Here is a 6,000-nt window from a genome sequence, read left to right as displayed (position 1 = left end):
GCTTGTTTTTTTGTCTTTTACGCCAAAGCTTATATCCGTACCTCTACTGCTGGCCGGCCCATTTCGATTTGGTTTCGCTTTTCTTTTCGCTTTTGGTGCCATTTCCTTTTGTTTTTTACTATAAGTTGTTTTTGTTGCCTTTGCACAGGGCGTCTTTATGGTGGCTGGCGCTGTGTTTCCCTCAAGATCCGTCACGCTCCTTTCCTCCGTAATCGCCAGATCAGATAAGGAGGTTCCTTCCCTGTTGACGGGGCATTGTGTTAAGTCAATGATAGGAGGTGTGTCTTTATCCTTTGTTGTGTTTTTTGTTACTTCATAAGGTTTTTGCGCATCTGTTTGAATATGGGGATGAATTTGAGCTGTTATCAACATTGTCACTTTCCCCTCCTTTCCTTTTTCAACGTCCTGCGTAGGATACAGCTCGGGCTCTTTTGACTGAGCCCCTCCTTCTCGTATCTCACCCTCGGGGGCTTCATTGTCCACTGCACTCATGGTTTGCGGATTTGTTAGTTGCTTATCCGCCCTATCTGAAAGTGCCAACTTCGATATGTTCTTTTTTATGACCAGGCTTGTCTCATACGGCTCGCGTGTATTGGCTGGGCGGGACGGAGAAAGGGCCAGCCCAGATTGCTCTCTGGCCATCTCGCCTGGCACATCTCTCGCCAAAGCGGGCCTCCGTCCTCTGTCCCCGCAATACACTGCTGCTCCCGCCTGGACTGCTGACAGTGTAGTTTTGCCCAGGACTGCTGTCTTTATCGTTTCCTGTTCACCACTAATAGCGGCCTTTGACATTTTCTTTAATTTATTTGGACGCTCCGGGGGGACGTCAGGCAGAGAGTCAAAGAAGGAATGTGTGACACGTGTCGGAGTGGATGTGGCGGTGATGTTCTAACCGCATTTTAGTGGAGGTGATTTTCTGTCTGGCGGGTGCTTCGAATTACTTCTAAGACATCTCGGCTCCAGCTCGTCCACATCTAGCATCTCCATGTTTTCTTCTGCTGCCGCTGCCTTGTGGCTTTTCTCCGGGGAGTTAGTGTCCGTGCCACTGACCCTCTGCACTATCTGCATGACAGGAGACTGCTCGACTCTGCTGACTCCGCTGGTGCTGGTGGTTAGTTTTGACTAAGTAAAGTTAATGGTAACTTTACCCTTTTCTGGGGAACAGTAGTCACCTCAGAAATGGAGTCGGTGGAAAGTCCAAACGACAACACTGTGCCACTGCACAGAAGGTGCTGTGTGACACACACAAAGAAGGGGGCTACTGGAGAGTTGTACTCCAGAGCCCACAATCCCAAAAACAGGTAAAAACACATAGCAAAATACAAGTAATATTGGTGAAAAGCTCACAATCTTAACAAGTGGAAAAGAAACAGCTCAGAGATCCAGAAAAGCTGCTGAGGGACTCACAAGGTAAGGGAAATTAGCCATGAAATGAGAATTCTCCCTAAAACCGGTACAACCCTAAGGTAAACCACCAGTGAAGGCAGGTGGCAGAGCGTAACACTATCATACAGCATATGCCTATCAGACTGAAGGGAAGTACCAGTCACAGTGTCATTTAGGGTTTAACGTGCACTGCAGGAATACACATGCATTGCCCAGGCTGCTGCTGCAGAGCAGTGGCAAATGTTGCCTATCACCTCTGTGTGATTACCTTCTGCGTAATTGTATCTGGTGTTAATTTACCATTCAGAATTATACATTTTTAACATTTGAACATCTTTCCATGTTGTGCTGTTTGATGGGTTGTGTATTTTAGAATGCTTCAAAGGTGCCAACAATGTATGTTTTGTATTTTCCTGTGATGTCATTGTTATGCGAATTATTATTTTTGAAACGTGAAAATCAAAGGGAGAGAAACTCCAGCACACGCTCCTGCCTAAAATAATTAAAACCCCAATGCAATCCTAGGGGGAAATTCCTTTCTCACAATTTCTGGAGCAAAAGCTCCCTCCCACATGGCCGAATGTCTGCAAAGTGGTGCTACGAAGTAGCATATTCCTCAAAGTCGTTAACAACCGCGCTAAACAGCATATTCTGTAAAGTCGTTAATTGCCACGATTCACGGAAAGATAGCCACTTTGGGGGGGGACACCTAGGCCTACTCTTGTCCCAGTGACCCTGTCCTTCATTTGCTTGCACCCTTCTTAGGGTTGGACAAAGAAAGAGGGCATTACAGTAAGTAAGGTTTTCTCACAAGTACCGGCGTGGAAGATGTGGTGATAATGGTTGACAGACGACTGTGTAAATTGACATCTATGAAATTAGCAGCCTGTTATTTATTGGCTTGAATCTGTTTTTTTTTAATTTGCAGTCATAACAACAAACCGAATTACATACTTGCCAACATTCTGTGACCAAAAAGATGTAGGATTTTTCAAGTTTCAAAAATACTTCAAATAAAAATGACATCACAGGTAATTACAAAGCATACATTGTTGGCAACACTGGGGCATTCTAAAATGTACAACACATCAAACAGCACAACATGCAGAGATGCTCAAATGTTAAAAATGTATAATTCTGAATGGTAAGTTAACAGCAAATTCAATTACCTAACTTCACAGAAAATAATCACACAGAGCTGGTAGCCAACGTTTGCCACTACTCTGTAGCAGCAGCCCGGGCAATTAATATGTATTCCTGCAGTGCAGGTTTAACACTGAACAACATGGAGACTGATACCCTCCTCAGTCTGATAGGCAGATGCTGAGTGATGGTTGTATACTCTGCCACTTGGTTCACCTAAGGTCTGTCCCGGCAGGGCAGAGTCATGTAGCTGTCATGTCAATGGATTGATCTGAGCCCATCACTGAAATGTATCACTTACCTGTCCACAGCACAGGCAGATTAATTGCCTGAGAGCCACATAAATTACCTGCCACTTTAAAAAGCAATAGGATCTGTCTCTGAAAGCTGTAGGAGGTAGGACTGCTTAAAAAGCAGTAGCCTATTGCCTAAATCTGTAGGGTTAGCAAGTATGGAATTATTGGGCTAGTGCAGATATAAAAAGGAGGTCTCACCAAATGTTGTGGACCGGACCTCACAAAAGTCTGTGTCAGACCTGCGCATGCGTTAACTGTTAATATATTCCCGCTCTTTCAGCGATCATGGGGATTTAGTCTACATTGACGAAATCGCGAGAGACGTAGAGCGTGCTACGTCGAACGTATTACGTAACGCACGTGACGAGAACGCGTTTACGCGTTTCCATCCAGGTCCGTTCCTCTAATCGGAACTACTCCTACCATGCTGGTGTTTTGAACAGCTCTGAAACAAAATCTTGCTGCCTGAGAAATACCACTTTCTTTCTCACTGCGACGTATTGATTCAGCTCGGCGCATCTATAGGTAGGCTCGTTTGTGTACCCGGCGAGCATTGAAATGTCGCTTTATCTTTGCTTGAAAGTGTTCCCGGGGGTTCTTGTACGTGGACGTATAATGAGCGTCAAGCTGCAGTTTAAAAATCCGTATTCTGGTTTTCATGAACTCACTTTAGGGATGCTGGATAAACTGCATTGTTTGGTAACAAAACGCATTTCTATGATATTCCTCTCTAGTGATTACATGGGGCGAATGATCTGGCTCATGGTAATTTACACCGGTTGTTATGTTACACTTTGTACCACCTCACAGAGTTTGTATGTAATGCGACCACTGATGATCTTTTGTACCTTTACGACAGAATCTAGAGCGGAGAGCGGCTGGACTTTGGATCCTTTTAGTTTTACCTGGTTGTGTCTTCACCGTATCGGATGTGGCTATTTTGGCGCTTGATGGTTGCCGTTTAGGCCCAAAATGTTCCTGTTTTAAACACAGTGTGGGTGCTGGATCGCACCGGTTGGTTTGCAGCCTTCTTGTTGGTAAAGTGGTCTATTCCCTCCAATTCTCTTTTCATCGTCCCAGTTCTTGACGGCTATCATTTTATACATTAGCGGTGATTTTTGTATACCCATGCTTGAGCCTCCCTACTCCATCGTCTCTGGTTGAGTGCATAGTCGTGGGTTTGTATTCTTCTTGGTCTGTGTGGTCTTGTCACAGTAAGGCTGGCTTCACAGGGTGTTCGCAGTGATGGGCTGCGGCTAGCGTGAGTCTTCTGATCAGAGTGTCCGGGTTCAGATCCACTCCTTGGCAGAAGTTCTGACCTCCAGTGGTGGAAATGGAAAAAATGTAAAGGGGGTCCCACAAGGGCCGGGGTGGAGTTGGCAGGAGGGGGCGAGCTTCCGAAGGGGCAGTGTGGGCATTTGAACTTCACTCAAAGAAAATAAGTGTTAAATGGGTACGTTTTCTTTCATGCTACTTTCCAAACTTTACATCAATTCTTTTTGAAATCACTCCCATGGCATTTGTGCACCCAAAATACTGTTGGCAATGCAGCTATTTTGAGTACATTAAGTGATCCATAGACTCGCTCTACGGTAGGTTTCCATGGTTGCTCCGCAGGTTGAGAGACCGTTGCTGAGATGTTCTATATTAGTCTAATAGTTAATCGTATGCCTTTTTGCGATTCCTTATGATTACTATAAAATGTTTGCCCAGAACACGGGTTGGGCTGGTCGCTTGCTTATATTCAGGGCAGAGGTGGGGGTATTTCAGCCCGATAGTGAAAATCAAAAGTTGGCACCCAGTTTAATGTTCTAATAACTGCTGTCGGCACAATTGGAGCATTTATTTGTGATTAGTTTGACAAGCATATAACATCTTTAGAAATATAACCTGTGATAAAACATAGAGGAAGGGGCACACAAGTAACAGGGTATATGTGTGGTAGTCTGTCCGATTAAAAAAAAAAAACAAAACTTAACAGTGATGGCCCATCACCCACCACAACATGTTACTTTTAGTTTCCCTGCCTATGTGAGGGTATTGGGTGGGTGACTGGGATACCTGATGCGCTGTTTCTCTCACTGCTTGATGTTGAGGGGCACCTGTGTTTCCCCTTCATGCTGGATTCTGAGGTGCATGGGAAGTTGGGCTTCCTTAACTCCCAGGCTCTGCTGCTTGGGGGCCTTGTTGAGGGTCGTTTTCACTACAGGCTGATAAAATAAGTACCAAGAACTTTAAAGTTTCCTGCGGCCATGCATGAGAAGGCTAGCCAGCCCTGTTTTTGCTTGGAATTCTGGGTTTGTAGTGTACCTTAATTTCAAAAGGGGAGGGGTGGGGGTGATAAACTACAAGCCCAACAATCCGACTGGGTTTAAAACGGGACTGTGTGGCCTTCTTGCAGTATCTTGAGAGCTCTGGAATTGACAACTATTGGGGTTCTTCGAAATGGGAGGAGCTGTACAGAAAACGCCGTTCTTTTTAATCCGTTCACATTTCCATATAGGGCAGGAGTAATGTTTTTTTTTTCTTCTTCTTTTTTGGTGATTTGGCTCCATCATAAGAACCTTAATCAATACATATACATTGCACAACAATTGTGCTTTATAAGGATGTTGCCAGTATAGTGGATTGCTGTTGGTGCCTCATATGGTCACATGGCCCCTAACGGAAAATCAGTACTACCAGGGTATCTAAGGAGAGAGGCGACGCGTTTAACTGAGTACTTTGTTAAGCTATGAGGGATCTAACCCATGACATTCAACGCAAGAATATGTTTATCAATCCATGACAGTTGTTATGTTAATGTTAAAGGACATTTGTAGCGCGCACTATCACCACCGGAGTGGGCCCCTGGCGATGGATAATATGACATAGATTATGCCCTGGTTTGATAAAGGCAAACCCAAACGCATGTCATTAGGAAGGGCATCATTTGCACTGAGATAATTAAAATTGCTAGACATGACAATTTGGTGCAGTTCTCTGGGAGTTTATTTTTGCCTTTGAAATTCAGTATTAGTTTTACTTATAATTGGGTGTACTATATTCCTTATAATAACTATTGCTTGTAACAGTTCTCGGTGCATTGCATCGGGGTCACAAGTTTAAAATTCACTTTTTATAAAGGGTACTGGCATGCACATAGATTAACCTGCACACGTCTGAACATGCTACC

General features: G+C 44.4%; 1 protein-coding gene across 2 annotated transcripts in view; it reads left to right on the top strand.

Moving 5' to 3' along the window:
- The first annotated feature begins 3,113 nt into the window (after window positions 1–3,113).
- The window catches only part of LOC138497211 (uncharacterized), an 835,962-nt gene continuing 833,075 nt past the window's right edge, over window positions 3,114–6,000 (top strand). Inside the window, exon 1 of one of the 2 annotated variants that reach the window (XM_069620534.1) lies at window positions 3,114–3,350. The gene's annotated coding sequence lies outside the window, so the exon portion shown is untranslated. The remainder of the gene's footprint in view (window positions 3,351–6,000) is intronic. The other variant, XM_069620535.1, reaches the window with a different exon arrangement.

The sequence above is a fragment of the Ambystoma mexicanum genome, chromosome 5q (assembly GCF_040938575.1).
Source record: "Ambystoma mexicanum isolate Mex_15411 chromosome 5q, UKY_AmexF1_1, whole genome shotgun sequence".
Classification (NCBI taxonomy): Eukaryota; Metazoa; Chordata; class Amphibia; order Caudata; family Ambystomatidae; genus Ambystoma; species Ambystoma mexicanum.
This window is presented reverse-complemented; position numbering and strand designations above follow the sequence as displayed.